We start from the raw sequence: 23,405 nt of genomic DNA on the forward strand, positions 1-23,405 counted from the left end.
ATTTTTTTTTTCAGCATTGACTAGGAGAAAAATACTAGCTCCTAATATAGTCACGGCTCTCTAAAGGCTTCATGTTACTATTTATTTATTGTACAATTTGTATACCGCCGCTTTTGTAAGATATCACCCCAGGGGCGATTTACAGTTGATGCAAGCATTAAAAAAAATATTACTAAAATAAAGTGAAGTTAAGTTAAGTAAAATGTAGTACAGGAACAGGTGACACGAAGACGGACACTCTACAGCAAGAATCCTATGTGGTAAAGAAACTGGACCAGTTGCTGCAGCGAGTGAGTCCACCGCGTCCACCAACAGTGCCAGCACGAGGTTCGTCATCCATCAAGGTATGAGTCTGCTGATAATAAAGCGCTGACACAATATCCTCTCACAGATACCACAACTTGGCAGCACCGCAGTGACGTTCGACGAAGATAGAACATGGAGACTCTGCAGCAAGAATCCTAGGTGGCGAAGAAACTGGACCAGCTGCTGCAGCGACATATTATCTTCTATTCTGTTTTATGTACAATTCAGCTGTTTTTGTTTGTTTGTTTGTTTTTTTTTTAATCATATTTTTACACTGCATGTATCTCTATAATTTGTGGGACTGCACGAACCTCCCCACATACCGGAATAAACAGTTAAATATAATTATTTATTCATGTTATTTTTACAATTTTATTCTTTTTATTTTTCAATGTTTAAAAAAAATTAATATTAAGAGTTTTTTATCAACCTTATCATCCAAAATACATAGAACCACTAATTTTAACTTCTCTACTCCCATCCTCAGTATTTTTTAATGCGATTTTAAGGATTTTAATACGAAAAAAGGGTCTTGATTAATTTTCAAGATTTATTAAAAGATGGATTGAAAAAAAATATTGTTCATCAAATCGCAAAACATTAAATTAAAATTCATTACTTTAAATTAAAAAAACATATTGTTATGATTTTACATTCAACCTTTATTTACCTCATTTAAATTTGTTTGTTTTTTTTATCAATTTTCAATTATGAGTTTTCATTATGTTTATTACGCTTGAATATGAGATTGTTTTCTATGGATCGTATTCGTTCGGCAATCTGTCACTCTGTGAAAGACGGTGACCGGATAACTCATCACAATGATAATTCATCACATCTTTAAAAAGTTATATAAAGTCATGGAAAGTGATGAAACAAAAAAAATTTAATTGGGTTAAGTAGGTTAGGTTAAGTTAGGTTTTTTTTTCATCGTTTTTAATGACTTTATATCACTTTTTAAAAGTGTGTTGAATTGTAACTAATAATAATAATAATAATAATTGGATAATTTGTAGAGCGCCGTTTTTGTGAAAAATCACCTCAAGGGCGCTGTACAATTTATTTCCTAGGATCTACATTTGTTATTTAGACGAACTGTGCCAGCACGAGGTTCGTCATCCGTTCAGGCATGTGTCTGCCGCCAATATAGCGCTGACATGTGTCTGCTGCCAATAAAGAGCGCCGACACAACATCCTCACATAGACAACAAACCTTGGCAGCACCGCTGTGACGCTCGACAAAGACAGAAGATGGAGACTCTGCTGCAAGAGTCCTAGGTAGCGAAGGAACTGTACCAGCTGCTGCAGGGAGAGAGACTACCTCGTCCACCAACTGTGCCAGCACGAGGCTCGTCATCCGCTCAGGCATGTGTCCGCCGCTAATATAGCGCTGACAAGTGTCTGCTGCCAATAAAGAGCGCCGACACAACATCCTCACATAGGTAACAGACCTTGGCAGCACCGCTGTGCAAAATCACCTCATCCTAGTCTACCCTAGTCTCTCCAGTCACCTACCAGCCTTTCATGCCACCTAGTGCATCCTCTCGACCCTTTCAGACTCCTTCCTGGCTCCAATACCTAAATAAAATCCAGCAAAAAAAATAAAAAAATAAAATTCTTTCTATTGTCGTGATCCGACGATTTCACACCTCTGTCTCAGACCCTTAGGGCTCGCTTATCGCAGGCTATCATAAGCAAAATCTTGAACCAAAGTCATAGTGAAGTTTATGTGTGTCATCTGTAACAAAATACATAAACAAAAAATAGAAAATAAAAAAAAAAACTTTAAACAAAATATGGCTTATCAACTGTGTTGAGTTATCATGGAACCGTGAAAGACATATACTTCAAGGCTGTTTTAAGAGGATAAAACGGTACTGGTCACATTTTTACTTATTTTCTATCGTACTGAACAATAATCACAATCTGCTGAAAAGATCGATATCAAATGAAACGTCAACACAATATCAACGATGGATGTAACTTGCGCATGCATTCTACGTATGCCAAATGCATAAAATATCTGACAACAGATAAAAGACGGTCTACATAAAATGAGGGCTATTTAAAATGCGGTCTACATAGAAGTCGGTCTGTTGCAGGACAAAGTCTGCCCGGGCCCACTAGTAATTTTATAAATATACGTATTATTTTTACATGTTACACAGTGTATTTATTATAAAGAAAAATAATATAGTTCTTTCCTCACCATGCACAGACAATGCTCAGAAATGTGAGGGAATTCATTTTCAAATAATAAAATCATGTTGAGGAAGTAATTAAATATTGTAAATAGTGAAAAATATAATTAAAAAAGTTAAAAAAAACTTATCTCTACTCTTGTATTAGGAAGGTAATTTTTCAATTTAAGCCGAAATTCTTGAATATTTTTGAAATTTTTTGAATTTAATGGAAGGTTGTTACGGTAAGTTATTCCTAGATAGAGATACGTATTATTTTAAATAATTGTTGGTTTTATATTGTAAGGTAGTGGAGGTATTATTGTAACTTAGTAGAAGACGATCGTTATAAGTGGAAAATGTTGTTATGTGTAATGATGGAGGACTTAGCCAGTGAAGGATTGAATTTGCGACGCTTTGGTGGGAACCCGACGTTTTGTATCATTCGACTACTATTTAAAACCGACTAGATCTAAATGTCTAGATAAGTACTTAATTATTGTAAGTATATAAAATTGCAGCCAATAATATAATCGAATGTGAACAATAAATAAACAAAATGTAGGTACCTGTAGTGAAACTCAAAAAACATTTCTTCCGAAAACCATAACCATAAATAAGAAATGTTGTTGAAACTTTTTCGTAGTATCAACATTTTATCTATGGTACAAATTAAGTAATTTCTCTTTATTTGTGTAATTTCCATTTTTCATTCATGCCAGTTTCTAAAATCTGAACCTTTCGACCGTTGAAAATCAGATATTATATTTAGTTTGTTATAACGATTAATGTATTTAACTATAGTTAAGTTATATTCAAACGTTGTCTAGCGACCAGATTACGCTTTTCAAATTAGCCATTTATTTTTGGCCAAGTCTTATAATGGATTAATGCGCGTTGTACTTCTTGAATAGACGGCACAACAAACGCCATTAATTCAATGTTTCGAATTTTTTTCACTTCATTGATTATGGTTATCAGAGTGGTCATTTAAGTGACACGAGATTCTAAGCAGTTAAAATTAAGAACACGGCACTTCATTTCACCAGAACTTCAACTACCCGATTCACCAGAACACAAGACAAATCGTTATGTCTGCACACGTAATATTCAACCAAGACCAGTCCCGCAAAATGTTGGCCACCAAACCTCAATGGCCAAGCGGCTATTACGGTTCGACCTTCTTACCATATTGGAATCCACTCAATTAAAAGCGTGGATATTGAATCTTTTTGATAAAGCCGATGAGCTTCGTTAGGATTTGATAAAGTTAAAAGGTAACCTGCTCGCACATAATGCATACCAAGAACATAGAAAACGACCATTCAACCAAATAGACCACGTACAACGTACATGCAGGGTCGTGGCCCCCAATTACACGGCAAAACCGTGATTCCTCTTCATCTCTGTTAGAGTTAGATTCTGGGTACCTTCTCCAGTAGATACCTAACAATCGTGTCGGTATAAGATGGTAAAAAACCGTTCTTTCTCCTGGCAACACTCACATTGTCTTCGATTTAGACGCCGTTGTTTTTTATGTTTCAATGGATTATTTTTTATCAAAGTTCCTACCTCTCATTGTTGATCCACGGGGCAGTCAATGGTAATTCATGACTGTTAAATTGTATTGTTAACATCCAGTGTCTTCATTATGTGGACTAGATAATAGGTCAAATCGTTCATCGGCTGCCGACAGAGGGTTTTTAAAGGCATCGCGCGCAAAACAAACAAGGATTCGAATGAAATCATTTTGGTATTAATTGGATGTTGAGGAATGTGAACTACGGATTGCCATTTACATGTCAATTCTTTTGAATATTTCTGCGCTTATTTATTTCATATCCCCCTATATGCCCCCTTGATAGGGCTCAAATGATACCTACAGTATTATTGATAAAATATTCAGTATCTGTCGAACGGTGAAGTTTAAAAAATATATATATATATGTATATATTATTTGGTGCATGTGGTTAAACGGGCAACAATATTTAATGCCTTCGTTCTTTCTCAGTTGTAAAATATGCAGATTTGCTGAAATAAGTTTCTCCGAAAGCCTCACATGCTGTTTTATCGAATTTTTGGATTGGTTAAAATACATAATTTAAGAAAAAAAAACTATATAATTCAATTTATAAAAAAATGTTCTGTGTAATTATTACTGTTACGCATGACACCTATTTCGCCTACTGAAGGCATAAGTTTGAAAGTAATTTTCCTATCCCAATTTACTTAAAAACTGTATTTTATGTGGTAACTACGTAAAAAAACTTTTGTGGAGTTATTGCAGATTGAAGGAGATCATATTTTTGTGTAGTTAATTTATGTTATGTGTTGACGGGACACGACAATATTGACGGGAAACACCTTGCCCGGCAATATTGTTGAGAACCAAGACTATTTTTCGGCACTAGGCAATTAATCTTGCTCATTTACCTTAACTGCTCGGAGACAAATTATCCTGTTAAAATTTCAGTTATTCAGAATATTTCGAGAACACGTATTATTTTCCTAATAAATATTATGAAGGGATGCGACACTTGATATCAGTATTTGTATTTACACGTGTTTCGCCATCCTTATAAAACATTCGATTATAACTGATACTTTGTTAGGAACTCTGTCAATTTATTCGTTGAAGGTCTGCAATCCCGCGTTTGATAAGAAAACGAATAATTTGACAAGTTCTTTGATAAATTAACAGTATTTTTTATCTGTAAGTTTTCTCCTTGTGGGGATGTCAAAGTTCCTTTGGCTACCTCAATGCGGAATTCATCAAAGTAGATACCAAAGATTTTAGATGAACAATATCTTTGGTAGATACCTATCTATTAAAAGTCGAAACATTTTTTTAAAGGGAGTCATTTCGAAGGATTTATTCGAAACATTAATACCCAATACAGCCATCAAACCTGGGTCTTGGCGCGAGCTATCGGCAAACAATACTGATAAGTATCCCTTTGTTCACTCCCCAACGATTGTTTCATTTTATCTGTGGCGAAACTATTATTCGAAAGGCTTGATTTGATTTCAATGGGATGCGTGGCGCAATTTAAAAAGTCAATAGTTTGAAGAGAGCTTTTTATACCTTGGATTACGAGGCTGATTTGATAGACAGGCTTTTTTGTGGCTGTCTTTGAAGTGTTAAGTGTTAATCACACCTCATTATTTGCAATTATATTTCGTTTTAACAGCGATTTTTGAGAATCAACAATTCAGTTGGATAATTTAAAAATAAAACACCATTACGTTTAAACATTCCAGAGGAATGTTTATGTTTACCTTTATTTGTACTTAGTTTAAAAAAAATCCGGGTGCCTACCTACCAAGTAATACAAAGGAGAAGCTTAATACTAAATCACTATTTTGATTAATCTTTATGACGAATTGGTGTACATTACGAATACCAAAAAATATGCTTTAGATAAATTGAAGTAGAATACAAATAGAAAAATAATTTTCTCAATAAAAATACAAATGTAAAATACTAAAAAAAATATTTTTTCAATAGAAATGTATGAACGCGTAAAGGAAACAATTTAAAAACATACAGTATTATAGCTAAGATTATATGTGACAGTTTAACTAAGACTTGATTAACTTTATTGATTTCTTATAAAATTATTTATAAAATAAATAAAATTAGTTTTGTGCTTGAATCAAACGTTTCTAGACTCCGTTTGTCAATCATTTTACAATATAAGGTATACCAAGAATATATATACATTTTTGCTTGTAACTTCCTTTCACCTCCTAAAGCTAATTTGTTCGGTTTTGGGAACAAATAGCGATTACCCGTAGAGTCGATTTGTTCGGTTTTGGGAACAGATAATACGGTCTTATAGAAATCATTGTGTCTCCCTTACCGTCATGGTAACAAATATGAACTTAATGGTGTTAGAAAGAGAAAATACTAAGAACGGTGTTTCATAGAATTTTAATAATTCATCAAATTTCAAAGTAAATTTTTACGATCTTTGAAAGTTATATTCCAGTTCCGTTCTTATATCATTATTGGCCAATTGTTTCACAAAACTGAAATAATAATAGAACTTAAATAGATAATTTACAGAACTTAAAAATCAACTTTTAAATTTAATGAACTGTTCAAATTCTGTGAAAAAACCCGTCCTTAGTTTTATATTCAAATATAGAAGTTAACCACAGAATGATTAAAATGCATACGTCTATGAAACCAAAGGTTATTGCGATTTTTTTAATGAATTATTTTTATATGAAACAACAAAACGCGAGGTAACAATAATATTTATAATACATTTATCAAAAAAAAGTGTTTTTTTTCATTAGCAGTAATTTTAGTTCAGTTTTAGCCGAAAAAACGTAAAGTGGCAATTTACAAAATTGAGCTTACATGTGATTTTAATAATTTAATATTTTAAAAAATAAAATTTATTTCTAATAATTAAAATAGAAAGCGTATTTTATCACTTTTCAATAACAGTTTTTAGTTTTCGAAAACGTTCATAAATATCTAATTTATTTGTATTTTATTGAGAAGCGAATTTACATACAAATTCTCAGACTTTCTGACAGCACTTTTAAGAATATGCCAGAGGTCTGAAGGATAATATATATATAAAAAAACTTTTTTTATAGGAGGAGGTTGCAAGGTCTACAGACGATATTTTTAACACAATATTTCTCTAAAGGGATAGGCAAAGAGAACGGAATATCAGACGATCTGTCTTGGTACGAGGTCGTTGCTTCATCAAAATTAATAAATCATCTAAAAAATATTTTTAATCTTTAGTCTTGGTAGGTATTTGATTGACTTGATCGAACCATGTGTCCTGTGGCCCCTCCTACTTCTTCTATCGTTCATTTATCTGCGTCCGTGGGTGCGGGTTACCTTAATTTTCTTATAAGAATAAGAAAATATGTTAACATACTGGCTTGAAGAAAGTTTGTGTCAAAAAAATAGATAGGTACCAAAGTAAAACCACTAAATCGATCAAACAATTAAATAAAAACACACCTCTGAAACAAAAAAAGAAATGTTTTAAAAATATTTTCCAATGTTATCTTTGTCGCCGCAATAAACCAAACTCATTATTATTTATGTGCAGGTACCTACTCAGATATTAACTACTAGGAATCCGTAACTCGCGCTGTTAGGTAGGTCCGGACATTTCAGAGTGAATTTATGGCTCTGTGTCCGCGGGGTGAGAAGTATCTCAATATGGCCGTCTCGAGCGGTACCTACCCGCCGACGTTAAAATGGTAATAAAAGAGTATGTACATTTTCCCGCGTGTCTGGAGGCTATCGTCCCATTAACATTTAAAATTGGTCCCGTTGATTGCCCGGCAGGACTCGGCCCGTGATTGGCTGGCGGAACAATTTCGTAAATCATAAAACCTAGCTGGCTGCATGTGGCCGGCTGTCAGCGGGCCGCCCCCTCGTAAAGTCTATGGTCCGCGATTCCATATTCAAAATTAATTTTAATTTGTTGTTAAATATGGAGGGAAATGAAACGTCAATTTAGGCGCGATTCGGAACTATCGCTGGTTGGGTCGGCGGCCTCATCATTCATTTGATGCGGAAATTTGCAGAGCGCAGATTGACAGAGATATTGTGGAAAATAAGTAGGTTTATTACATTTTGTCAAAGTTTTGTATCATAGATATTGAATAGTTTGCTGGCACTGGCGTGGCCCAGGTTTTTATGAAATATATACTCAGTGATATTTTCTAAAAACCTTAAGCGTGGCTCGTGATATTGATAATGATATCTCTATGGTACATACATATAAAATATCATATTAAATCTGAGTCTGAGAAAAAACTACAGCTTGACAATAAAATGCATAAATTTAGTAAAGTAGACATTAAAATTTATCATTACATCTAATGGAATGGTATAAGTGGGGTTATGTTTGATTTCGATTTTGACAGTGTGACATTTGACTAGAAAAAATAAATATTTAATCATTTTTTTTTGCTTAAAAGTTCACGTCAATTCCGCAGTATTTTTTTTATTTAGCATCTAATAATAACTTCTTTGATACATACATTTCAAAAACGCTTTCCCATGCAATTATCTCGCTTACAAAGCGTTGGAAAATAACATTTTTTAACATTGGAATATGATGTGGAATCTTCTGCTTTCGCAAAGTGCTACCAATTTCTGAATATCGTGTACACATAATGTGAACCATAGACACTTTTAAAAATTACATAGTTTATTTTTTAAGTACTTGTTGCCATATGAAGCAATTTTAGCGATTTAAGCGCCCTCCTTTTATCCTACATTTATTTGTCAGACTTACTAATATGGCAGGTTGAAACAGTCGATAAAGAAACAATATCAAAAGGTTTTTGAGGCATCCCATCCCAGTCTGGCTAGTTCCCTAATGGATCCTAGACACCCATTATTTACCTTCGCGCCCCCCGCCGCCCGGCTAACAGCTGCCGGAAATTATTGCTTTTTATACTGATATCTGTAATATATCGCTGTAAATAATAATTATCTGTTTCCTAAATCCCATCTGATGTATCATACATCCGTATAGTATATGAGTTAGTGTCTACACTCAAGAGAGAAAATGCGTGAACGTTGGTTGACGGATTCAACGGCAAAATGGCGCCTGCAGATATTGTAATTTTTATTATTCAAACACCATATAATGGCTTTTATAATACAGTGGTAATCGAATTACAAGCATACAGTGATAAACAGGATAATAATAGCAATAAGTTAAAGAACCATTAATGTGTAAACAAAAAACTATTGCAAGTGATGCAGTTATTAATTTTGGCCAATAGTGTAATAATTTGAGTATTATGATAGATCAAGCTACGTAGCTCTAGTGCTAATAGTTCATATGGTTTATAAAGTAATCCAAGAGATGTCTCTAGTGTATAGGTTTGCCCCCCCCAACTCCGAGATCCGAGGGCCAGCAGTTAAGAGTCTAAAAACAGATAGATTTTGAGATCATAATTGAGAAGATGTCGGCCTCCAAGCCGTCCTGCATCACGATTATAGAAATTTCTATTCCAAAAGAAGACAAAGTATTTTGTCGTTATGAAGGAATTAGAAACCAATTAACAACAATTATTTTCTATGTGAAACCAAGGTAGGTTTATATTATTCCAGAGTTTTTACTTCCCTCCTTCTCGGTCATTTATTTTCTGCACTGCATCGTTTTATACAGCAGTCATAATTATGTTGTTGTTCTATTTGCTTCAGAGTATTTATAAGGTTTAGCTTCTGAACGGAGGTCTTTCACCAGGCTAATGATAAATACATGTGAGCAGCAGTAGTGCAATATATATTATTATATTCAGTACGATAGTTGAATGATAGAAAGTACACTAACGTGGTCACATTTTTTTACAGGTGACTGTAATTACTTAATAAGACGCCTCAGTAAATTTATTGTTCTTTCGACTAAAAACCTAATGGACACGTTAGATGAATAAAATTATTATAAAAGCCATAAAAAGTAAATTAAAATATATTCGTAATATTATGTTAATTTAGCTCGTTTGAGGTCATTTACTCGATGAAAACCACGGGAAAAACTATAAACAAATCGTTTTGTTTATCGTGATGGTACCGCCTCCATTATTAATATAAATAACATAATGCTTACGTTATTTATTTAGTTTAGAGAAATCAACAGTTTTTTTCCAAAAAAGCTTAAGTGTACACACACTGTAACATACAGAATAACAAGAAAAAATAACAGACTTTTCTTTTTCTTTTCCTTTCATTAAAAAGTATTTTTTGTCTCTCCTTTTGTGTGTTTCTAATATTATCGAATATCATTTGTTGATTATTGTATAAAATAATACTTAGGACGGGTTGTTTCGGAGAATTTGAACAATTCATTAATGTTTTTATAGTGTAATTAATAACTTAAATAAATCAGTTAGAGGGATATTATGGTTTGAAATTGTATGCCAAAAGCTATTGTCTTTGCTTGAAATGACTGAAATGCATGTTAGTTACCAGATTTGACGAGTCAGGTTCTTCCCAATCTGCTTTTTCTTCGTCTCCTCATCTCCACTCCCATCTTACAACATACCCTCTTATGGAATTCCCATCTGGCCACTGGCAGTTTTAGATACCCATTTAGCCACCTTCTAAACAAACTATGTAATAATATAAAAACTCCGAAGCAAATGTATAAAGAAAAAGTAGATTTTATATTTGATAAGATGCCAATAGATGTAAGAAACAAATCAACTTGCAGCACTGAACTAAAAATAAGCTTTTTTTTAATTGATTAAGATTTTCTACATTAATATCGTTTATAAATACATTGCACTGATTGTATGCGTGTAATTGTATAAATATGCCTATGGGTGTGTTTAAGTATGTCCTATGATGTAGGTGGATTGTGTTATATCTATCTATGTATGTATTTTTTGCTTTTGTATTGTAGAAACTTAAAAGATTATTCTTCTTTATCTTTTTTCTATATTGTGGCTTCTATTTTAAGTGTGTTTAATTTATAAAATCAATATTGTGAAATTTATCTGCTGACAAACTTTTTTTGCAGTTTAACAGTGCTTGTAATGAAGAGTAAAAAAAATCATGGAATATAACAACATGGACACACAGTCTGTAAATTTTTTTGTTTCAGAGATATTAACATTATCTTCAATGATTAAATATAATATAATACTGTTTCCATATTGATTAACGGCAAATAATCGACATAATTACGTATTGGGAGGCGGGTATGGGTACCGCCATTTAGTGGATAACCAACACCTCAGCCATAGTCAACCCAAGTGGTTCGCTATGTTTGGTGGCTTAGAAGTGGTGCTTGAGTTCATGGGTGTGAGGTTTGTCTAGGTCTTGGCGACGGAATCCACCTACTGTGTGGTAGGCTTGATTTGGACTTGTTCTTTTTTTTACTTCTTTGTGATATATTTTTACTTCTCCAGCTGGACTCTCTCGACCCAGCGACTTACACCGCAGTGGGAGGGATGAATTAAAATGTTCGTCGATCCTGAACACACTTACTCCCAAATTCTTGCCCACACCTTATATTTTTTCCTTCCCAGATCTTTCCTCTCCCTCCTCACCTTACTCCCCTTCCTCACCTTCCTCTCCTTATTCCCCGTCCTCATCTTCCTCCCCTTCCTCTCCTTACTCTCCTTCCTCACCTTCCTCTCCTTCCCCTCCTTAATCACCTTCCTCTCCTTCCTCTCCTTCCTCTCCTTTCTCTTCTGCCTCTCCTTCCACTCCTTCCAATCCTACCTCTTATTCCTCTCCTTCCTCTCCTTCCTCTCCTTCCTCTCCTTCCTCTCCTTCCTCTCCTTCCTCTCCTTCCTCTCCTTCCTCTCCTTCCTCTCCTTCCTCTCCTTCCTCTCCTTCCTCTCCTTCCTCTCCTTCCTCTCCTTCCTCTCCTTCCTCTCCTTCCTCTCCTTCCTCTCCTTATTCTCCTTCCTCTCCTTCCTCTCCTTCCAATCCTTCCTCTTATTCCTCTCCTTCCTCTCGTTCCTCTCCTTCCTCTCCTTCCTCTCCTTCCTCTCCTTCCTCTCCTTCCTCTCCTTCCTCTCCTTCCTCTCCTTCCTCTCCTTCCAATCCTTACTCTCTTTCCTCTCCTTCCTCTCCACCCTCGCCTTCCTATCCTTCCTCTCCTTCCTCTACTTCATTTCCTTAACATTTCCTTAAAAAACCATCCACACAGCATCCTCAAAGATGACGTAGGCCTTGAGGGAAATTATTTTCCTCCTTAGTCCTATGTCCTTGTAACTTTCAAAATAAAAATAAAGGAAGATTAGACAAGCATCATTTAAAATTGTAAATAATGATGTCCGTTGTCAAATGTCCCACCTCCCAGCTCAGGAAAGTAATAAACAACAAGAAGCAGACGATAAACTTGCATACTTATATCTCTGAGCTTCCTCCTAACCCTTAGGTTAAATACTTATTCCACTTCGACATAACTCATTATAATATGAAAGCAATCCCCTGCATACGCAAAACGCACGCGCATTCACATTGTTTTATGTCGCTTGAAGCTGGCAGCATGGTCCTCAATTTGATTCGCGCATAATTCCGGAGATGTGATGACAGACAACCTGATATCGGATGACACGGCATTGTTCCGTCGTCTCCATCCGATATGGTGAATAGTCTATGACTTCTGTAGTCACAGAAGCAAGAAAATGCATTTATTACCTGTCAGTCGGAGATGCATTCAGGCATTAAAGAAGTTTACAACTCACGGATGCATTGTCTGCGGTAGCGAGTGCGGTGTTGATTACTCCATAAACTGCGTGTTTTATTCTTATTTTGACAGGATCACATTAGGCTTCCCCTCTTCGAGAATCGGTGGAGTAATAACGATAATGAAAGTAGCATCATACGCATTGGAAAATAAATTAATCCGGCGGACACGGTAGGCTGTGGTGATTGAAAAAAACACGGTAGTGCCTCGGAACGTCTTGCGGCGGTTACGACGAATTGTTTTTTCTTAATTACTTTACCTTTACCCGCAAACCGATGTGTTTAAAAAGTAACGAGCAAGAAACGACGTTAAATGTATACTTCGAAAGGTAAAAATCTACAAGCAGTTACCTACTAATGTTTAGGAAGAAATCACCTGCCAATATATGCACTATTCTAATTTTTATACTGAGAAATCATAGTGGAATTTCATTACAATTTGTTTATTTATATTGTACGCCCATATGAGATTTACATACGTAATTTATACGAAATAATTTAATAGAACAGCTTAAAATTTGCTATTAAATTACATTGATAACTGAAATTGCTTTTGTGCAACTCTCATCAATTTATCTTCATTGTGCAAATTTTGGGTTTGACCACTCTTGCACTGAATAACTAAACCAAATACAAGAATGAGATTTTGACCATCTTTGGATATGTGTGAGGAATCAAGATTATTTTCAAAGTGTCCACAATCAGTAAAGACATTTTACGAGTTATGTACATTAACCCCCTAATAATAAAGGTGTTTTAAATTATAGACAACTGATGTGCAACAATTTACCATACGTTAATTGTTGTTTATCATTTGTGTAAAAATTAAAACACGTTTATTGGTAAGCATGTAAATTTGCATCAATTTGAAATCCAATCGAATCGCCGTATCTTACTCTCCTTTGTTTTTTTGTTGTTGTTAATTTAAACGTTACGGGTATTTCTCAACAATTAGCATAAATAATAGCACGTTGTCCTGTTTTCTCGGCGTCTCAAGGATTATATTTTTGCAATTTTTTTTCGTGCTTATTTATGAAACCTTCATCTGTATTTTCTGCTCAATTATTACCAGAAGGATAATGGAGTTTTTTTGAAATTTACATATGATTTTTAATTCGCAGATTAAATTCCTTTCCAGCTCAGATTATAATAATTGCCTCTGAGACAAATCATGCAGCCTCCATCTCAGGATCATGTTTGACATTTGATTTTAATCAGGCTCGTTGTATGTCCACGCTCATTAGGAACTGGTAGGAAAATTTCATTAAGAAACATTATAAAAATTGCAATGCATTTAAATTTATTTATGACATTGTGCATCTACAGTAGGAATCTACCGATTGCGATTGTAATTATTTAATTTATTATTGTAATTTTTGTTACCAGTTCCTAATGAGCGTGGTTCAAGCAATGTGACTGTATTAAAAGGGAAAATCTTCCTATATTTTACGAAGACAGTGAAAAATTAATTTTTTTTAGAAATATGTTTTCTCTGCTAAAGGAATCATCATAATTTTTTTTAATATTCAGTAATCCAAATTTGTCGATAACGGAAAAGGTTTATTTATAAACTAGTTTTTATTATTAAATAAATTAAACCTAATAACACTAAACAAGTAATTATAATATTTGTAATACAACGAGTAAATCTGCCGAGTTTTAGCTCGATCGGGTGTTGGGAAGTGGGTTAATTTTCACTTCTAAGATTTGCATTCATTCCTTCAAGCGAAATCAAAAAAGATGGATTAAAAAAGCTATTCCAAAAAGCGTATTTTGATTAGCAAGGAAAATCAAGATTTCTTCGTCACAGCTTACAGAACAAAATATGTATCAAAGGAATTCATCTCGATAATATAGTAAGAATGCATTGCAGCATTCGTAAAATCTTTTGTTTTTTTTTTTTTTTTTAATTATTATATTTTTCTGTTGACTGCGAAATTCATAAATGTTAGTTTAAAACTGCATTTCTTAAAAATACATTATATTTTATATCTGATTTAAACAACCACAAGGGAAATTAATTATGACATTGCAATTACTGCAATACTTAAAGAGACAGGTTATTGAATAACTTGTTTTCTTCATCTTTTATCTTCGAAAGGACTAATTGGAAATAAATGATAAATGCAATTGATTATAAAGGGACTTTCAATTACATACAAGCTTACCATTACGAATTCGAGTACTTGTATGGTCAAACGCATGCGAAATCTGCTTGGTTTCTCTTCTGTTGGGGACTTCTCTAATACTTGTACGGTCAAACGCATGCGGATTCTGCTTGGTCTCTCTTCTGTTAGGGACCTCTCTAATACTTGAAGTTTAACCATCATCGTGTTAGACTTATTATACGTTCTTTCTTATGAAAAAGAGTTTTTTCCGATAAAAAAATAAATTAAAACATGCTATAGGTACACAATTATATAATGTAGGTACTACATATATCACTTCAGGGTATCCAGCAATATTATAATAATTAACATCAAATAAATAAAGAACACTTAATCGTTGTATACTGTTGTTTGTTTGTTGGCGATCTGTAGTCATGCTAAGGAACGATGAAAAGTTACCGAAATTGTTGATTAAACCTTTACCGATCGTACTACCTATATAACTTTAGTGTATCTAGCACAATCGAACGATAAAGCATTTATCGATAACTTGTCATCATTTCCGAGCACGACTGCAAATCGCTAACGTCCAAATAATAATTCACCTCAAATAAATTAAAAGGAAGCTACAAGCCAAAAATGTGTATATTCTTGATATACCTTATATCTCTATTAGGTAATAGGCATTAAAATCGCTTGACAAACGGGGTCTAGAAACGTTCAACTTCAAGCAAAAAAACTGTTTTTTATTTATTTTGTAAATAATTTTATAAGAAAGCAAAAAAGTTAATCAAGTAAAACTGTCACATATAATCTTAGCTATAATACTGTATTTTTTAAAAGTTGTTTACTTTATGCGTTCATAAATCTTTTTTTTGTAATCTGCGTTCATATTTTTTATTGAGTAATTTAATTTTGTATTTGTATTCTACTCAAGCAAAGTGATAGGAAAACTTTCAATTAATCTAAAGCATATTTTTGGTATTCATAATGTACACCAATTCGTTATAAAGATTAATCAAAATAGTGATTTGGCATTAAGCTTCGCCTTAAGAACAGTCGGTGTAAACTGTTGTTTGTTTGTTTACGATCTGCAGTCGTTTTCGGGAAAGATGACAAGTTACCGACATTATCTATAAAACTTTTACCTATCGACAGTGATACCCTGGTCTAGCAACCACGATTTAAATTATGTGATTCATATATTTATTTAAAGAAACAGGACAACCTAACACGATGATTAGGATAACTCAACCTCGCCTCAGTTATCTAAGATTAAAATTTGTATAATTTGTTTAATTTTTTTGTATATTATCCCTCCCGCTTGAATAAACTTCCCGTATATAAATGAAAATATCCCGTATATAAATGAAAATATCTTCATATTTCCATTTTTGTTGCCGACAATTCGATCTGGAATTCCATTGTAATAATGACATATTGAAATATATATATTTTTTACTTATTACTATTTTGTCAATAAGTGGAAATAAGTTATTTTTTTTAAATATAATCCTGACAAGAGATTGCTCTAATGTTCAATTAAATTATACTGATTGCTTGGCCAATAAATGCTGGCTTTTATGAAAAAGTTGTTTGTAAAATTTTTCTTTTTTTATTTGTTTCCATTACATTCTTTTATGGAATCAAATAGTTATACATATTTATTAAAAAACATTATACATATTTACACGGTTGCATGAACCAGTGAAGTTTCCACATTTGATACATATTTTATACAAAAACCTATAAATATAGTGGAATAGGAGGAAAAAGAAAATCGGAAAAATACGGTACATAGACCATGTAATTTTAAAATATATAAACATAATTCATACATCATAAAATAATGTGAACAAAATGAAAAATACAACATTCTGATCTGGGAGATATATTTCCCCATGAAAACTAATCAATATAAATGTACAAGTTTTATTCGAACCACTTTTCTTTAACCCGTAAAGGTTTTACTTGTCTTTTTTAATGAAATAAATATGTTGTTTCAAATTTTTTTTTCTAGACACAAATAGACCTTTGTAAATAACTTATTCTATTTTCGTTAAAGTTTTTCAGAAATTTAAACATTATAATAAATGAGTAAATCAAATTTGGTGTTATTTATGTGAGGGGTGATATGCATCAGTTTCATCTCTAAGGTTTTATTTTTAGCTTCGGTTCGCATTTTTACCAACGTATTTTATTTTATTTTTTGTTTTGGTTGATTAGTTTTTAAATTTATGTTTAAATTTTCTGAAAATGTTAGAGATTATCATTCGTTTCCTATATCTACCCGAAACCTTGGCATGAGGCATACCTACAAAACGTGGAAAGACAATGCAATTTAACACAGTTGCAGTATCACACGGTTTAGTGCAATAATAATCTTCTAATGCGTTACATCGCTTTGCTATATTCTTCTGCAAAACTTCAATATGAACGGAAAAATCACGCGTGGATTAAATAGGGTTGTTGTAATTATTACAGTTGTTATGGAACTACCATAACAACTATAATAAAAGTGACATTGCCCTAAGAACTACAAGTACCTACAAACAAATTTTATGTCATCCTCTTTTTACAAATTCCTGTGGTTATTTCTAACAGAAAATGTTGTAATTTTAGATAAGTATTTACAATGGTTCAGTGGTAGAAACAAATGCCCACTAGGGGTGTAATAAATAAAAAAAGAGAAAAATAACTTAAGGCGATGCCATACGTAGTAATGCAAAATCATGTGTTTTTGGTTTGAAAATTTGGTCGCCTGGAAATGTTTCAGATGCTTTAATTAAATACTGCGAGTAGAATACATCTTGGCCTTTGAAATAATCGAGTATTTTTTAGATAAGTCTTTTTATAAGTCCAGAAAAAAATAGTGTAAAGGCCTATGAAAACTGCTTTAAAGTTCAAAATATCCTACTTACGTACCCATTTTCGGTTATGATTTTATTGTATAATGTGGCAAATTAAGTTATTTATAAAATTATCAAAAAAACTAATATTTATGCCTGAACATCCACAAAATAAAATAAAAGGCACTTTTTGGCCATGTTTTTTTCTTTTATAAATCAAAACAGGCGGATGGTGTTAAGCGGGAATTTAAACCTTATCGCCATCTACGTAAAGGTTGTTATTGATAGCGGCTCAATTTAAAATACTACACGACGTAGTGTATCGCCTTAATGATCTATACAGCAGGAGTGTGCACTTTGCAATTATAATATGCATTAAGTCAATTGACCTAAGGACAACTTTAACGCTAAATATAAAGCAAAAATAATAAAGGTTCCTGTTATTATACTATGGAGAAAGACCTACTTAGCATCAGCTTTATGGAAGTTAATTTAATGACGTCTAAAAATGTAGTTGCTTATTAAAATAATCTACCATCAAACCAGGAGTCCTCATCACCAGAATGAAAACACATACGTTTCATGTAAAAGTTGCTTCGTTAAAAAATAATTGTATAATTTGACATTTTGAGTAAATTTGATGTCAGCACAAAAGACGAGCGAAGTATAAGTGACAGGTGTCCGTTTCTCGCGCACTGCGCAGAGGAAAGCGCATGCAAAATAATATGGCCGTGCTTCCGGCTGCGCGCGCACGCCATCTATTGTTAGGCCTTCCAATCAATGAGTACTTCCTTTCCAATTTGGAATTATTATTTGAAGAAAGAGCTTTGACATTTAAAGTAACAGTCAGATAATGGGATGGGATGTTCTGGTCGAATTAAACGAGAAATTACATTGTTGAACTTTAAAATATACAGGGTTTTCCAATAAGAGGTGTTATTTTGATATTCAAAGAAAATGCAATTTTTTAATATAAATGATCAAATGTTTATTTAATTATAAAGAAAAAGATATGCCGTTAATAGTGAAAAATAACATCAGTCAAATGACCACCACGACCACGCCTACAGGACCATATCCTTTTCATGAAATTTTCCATAACCAAATCGCAAAGTGGCTGCCTTATGTCCTCGATAGCCTCACGAATTCCATCTTTGAGGTCTTGAATCGACGCTGGACTGTTGACGTAGATCTTCTCTTTCACGTGGCCTCAAAGGAAAAAAGTCGCAAGGTGTTAAATCACAAGATATCGGTGGCCAATTGTGATCACCTCTTCGAGAGATAACACGGTCCGGAAACTTTTCCCGTAAAAGATCAATGGTTTTGTTGCTTCTGTGGCACGTAGCGCCATCTTGTTGAAAGGAAACGTTGTCCAGATCAATACCATCCAATTCCGGCCATAAAAAATCATTAATTCCTTAATTTATATTCAAAATAACACCTCTTATTGGAAAACCCTGTACTACATTTGTCTTAATAATAAGAGCTTATTCCAAAATGTATGCAGGGGGAGTGCAATGCAATACATTCCATATTTTAAGATAACAGACAGATGATAAAAATACATAGATAGGCAATGCGGAATGGAAGTGAAAAATGTGTGCCAGCAGGCGTTTATGGAGGTTATTTAAAAAATTTCCCATCTCCGGAGGGCCATCACCGGGGACTTCATCCAGGCAATCATGTCAGTGATGATGTGTTATTTGACTGGAGTAGTCAGTACCATAAGCTTCCCATGTGGTGGCGGAGAAGCGCTCTGAAAGAGTGCACTCGTCTCTCCAGGAATATTTCCGTAGCGCTGCAGTTTCTCGGTAGGCGGAATAATTGCGAAAAGTATTTTTGTATGCCACTTTTAGTTTATGCCATTACCGTGTAATCTACCCACAGTTCTGATGTATACAGCTAAGTGCAGAATGCGTTAAATAGTAAAAACTTATAAATGTACATTCCTACCATGTTCTACGAAAATCATTATTTGTTGCCGGTGTAATTAAGCACCGTTATATTGTGTTTTGAATTGGCTTCAACAAATTGGCAATTAAAAATAACGTTTAATAATAATATTTGAATGAAGAGACCTTTCATTTTTGTCCAAGGCTTCAACCTACTTATAACTTATAACTAAAGAGCAAAAAAACAAAAAATGATAAGCACCAAAACTAGACAAACATGCAAGGGCTGAGAAAAGGTGGTCAAGGGGTAAGGCTAGCAAGCTGGAGGACGAGGGTTCAAATCCCGGCACGCGCAAATAAATTTTATTGATTCATTCAAAATAATGTATAGTTTAGAGTGGAAGATACTCTCAGTATTACCCTGGTGTAAGACCACTATTTAGAACTGAAATTATAATAAGCCTCACAACATATTCCCGATTGGGAAGCCAAATTGTCACTTTTCCAGATAGTTGGGAGCAGTTGGGACTCTTGTGCGGTTTCACATAAAATAAATAGTTAAAAAATACATATAAGTAAATATTACGCAATATAAAAAAGATTGGTGTTATTTTTTAATTTAATTTTTATTTTTGAACTTACATATTTGTGAAGTGAAATTTCAATGATAGTGAACATTTAAAAGTAGTTTATGGATTAAAAAACACGATAAACAACACTATTAAAACCTTAAATTTAATTATGCCTTGTATTTAAAATAGTGGTTTTTGTGTTTGAATACCGAAAAACTTCATTCAGATTTTTCTTTCTAAATCAAGCACATTCACGTTATTTTAAACACCACCGAAATTTGTTTTCGAAAAAAGAAAACCAGTATAATTTCTATCACAGAGTTTAATTTGTTTACATCAACTGACCCGATTACTATAGACGTTTATACAACCGGATTCAACCAACGAACAGATGTATTTTCTATACTAACAGTGTTGTAGGTATAACAGATTAATTTGATTTTATAAATATTAAATGTTTCTTAAACTCTGTATTGAAAAAGAAGTGTGATGGAGCGTCGAGGAGTCAAATGGTCAATTATACTTTTAATTTCGTCATTAATGATAGCATAACATATAAAGGTGAGTCAAGCCATGTGCCTAAACAAGTAATGGATGTAACTGATGATTTGGAAATAAGTCTTCGTACAATCAAACGCGTGTTAGAGCTTTAGGAATTATTTTTTTTAACGCACTCAATAAGATCATTTACCACGGAACCTTTTTTAGCCGAAATATCAAAAAGTTGTAATATGTTTTACGAAAACTTATGAAAATATTTAAAAAAATGCTCAATGTTTTTTTTTCTGGTTTCCAATAATAATATTAATATTTGGATGATTTGTATGGCGACGTTTTTGTGAAAAGTCACCTAAAGGGTGCTGTAAAAATATACAATATTTCTTCAATCTTATTACTAACTAAAGACTAGACAAACTATTATCAACTTATAGCTAACAGATTGATTCCACCGGTTCGTCGATCACTAATACAAAACTATATGTAGGTACAATGCATTTGACCAATGAACAAGATGTTGCGTTAGAATGTACATATTATATTATTATTTATACTGCTTACAATATACTTTTAACACACAGCCAATATTTATAAAGTCCCCGTAGTAAGCGTTCAAAGATAGTTTGAAAGGGAGATATGTAAATATGAATGTCAAAGGAAGCGCGCTAATATTTAAAAAAATCGATAATAATCAATCGAAAATATTTAATAAAAAAAATGCTTTAGTTGCATTTAAAGATACACTGTGAATTTTTTCATATCTGTAACATATGACCGGTCGGTGGCCGAGTTGACATCGCGTTTGGGTCCCACCCAGGCGTAGTGTGTTCAATTCCTCGGCTGGCTAAGTCCTCCATCACAACACAAGCAACATTTTCAGCTTACTGTGGTGGTAGTAGGAGATTTTCAAATATTGTCAGGTTTTTCGTAACCCGGGGATGTTTGTCTTTCTTTAAAAAAAAAATATATATATCTATATATATATTAAATAACAGAACAAAACGTTTTTTTTTAATAATTTTTTTCTTACTTTGCAATTTTTTTTATAGAGGGAATTTTATATAAGTAATTAATTTAAAAAAATAAAGATATTATCTTAAAAAAGAACACATATTTTTTCGGAACTTAAAAATGTAAAGATATGAAGAGAAATATTATATAAATCTGTAGATATTGGGAATGCAAGGGCTTAATGCTGGCTTACAACTAAAATTTATAACTAGTGAGTTAGTGAGGCAAATCACTTTAAAGAGATGTGATTATAAAAGTATCTCGTTAACAGACGCTACTTTGTCATGTTTTTTAGAACTCCGCTAGAACTAAAATGCATTAAATTAGTAAAGGTAAATACAATTGATCATATACATAAATAAAAGGCGATGTCCGTATGTACGATTTCAATAAAAATTTTAAAGTCTTAGACGCCAATAGAAGAATGAACGCATTTTCTCTGAACTAGATTAGATACAGAGTCGAATTAAAGCCGAAATAATGTATTTTTATAATTATTTTTTTGATGATAAACAAGATAAGACAAGGTTTTATGCATAGCATAAAGGATAACAAATAATTATAAGCAAAATAAAGCTGTTTGTTTACAGTTGAAAAAATACAATAAGCAGTAATTGTTGATTGAGGTACTAGTACATATTGAAATGTTTGGCGGGTTGGAAATAAGCCGACATAGCTCAGTGGTTCAGAGCACCTGACCGGACATCAGAAGGTTTGGGTTCAATTTCCCTTGGCGGCATTTATTTTTACTCGGGAGATATTTTCAATTTATGATATTTCAGGCGACTAATTATTGCTTATAATTATTAGTTTTTTAATGGTTACAATTTGGTATACAGTAGTGACTGGTATATAATGTCGGGGATGCACGAAGAAGACTGAACGCATTATTCACTGGAATGAGATAGATAGTCGAATTAACAGTAAAATCGAAGATGCCCGAGGAAGACTCAATACATTACCTTTGCACTGGAAAGTGCAACGAATTACAGTCGACATAGTATAGTTTTGTAACAATGTGGATTTCATGAAACCATATGGAGTGAATGCTTGAAGAAGTTTGGGACGCCCGAGGAAGATCAAATGAATCATATACTTTTGAAGTATATGATTCATTTGATCTTCCTCGTTTGTGAAGTATATGATTCATTTGATCTTCCTCGTTTGTGAAGTATATGATTCATTTGATCTTCCTCGTTTGTGAAGTATATGATTCATTTGATCTTCCTCGTTTGTGAAGTATATGATTCATTTGATCTTCCTCGTTTGTGAAGTATATGATTCATTTGATCTTCCTCGTGATCAAAAGTGGACTTTTCAATTCTTTACATTTAAAATACGCCTGTAGGTACAGAAGAATTCATAACTTCAAAACATTACTACAAACCACTTATAATACCGAACAATGCCGGGTACACGAGTGCTAATATTTCATTAAAATATGTTATATTAATTTGTCCTCAAGTTGGCTTTGTCAAACTGATTGGAAGATATTCCCAGTATAGCTTAGGAGAGAGCCAACCATTTAGAAGCGTTGATTGAAATGGTTATAGCTAATAGCTATACTTGATAACTAGGTCCGAATAATCAAATACTAGCTACCTCAACCAATAAATATTCATCTTTTCCATTTTATTAATTTTTCCGCCTTTTCCAGCCTCACAAAATTTCCCAAATTATTACGGATGTCATGGACCCATTGGCTTCGAGCAGTCGGGACTATGTTTTGGTTTAAGTATAACTGAAGACCTCGATTATGCTCATAACTAATTCCTAAACAGGTA

Source organism: Hesperophylax consimilis, chromosome 16 (assembly GCF_061612785.1).
Source record: "Hesperophylax consimilis isolate HC1 chromosome 16, BYU_Hcon_1.0, whole genome shotgun sequence".
Lineage (NCBI taxonomy): Eukaryota > Metazoa > Arthropoda > Insecta > Trichoptera > Limnephilidae > Hesperophylax > Hesperophylax consimilis.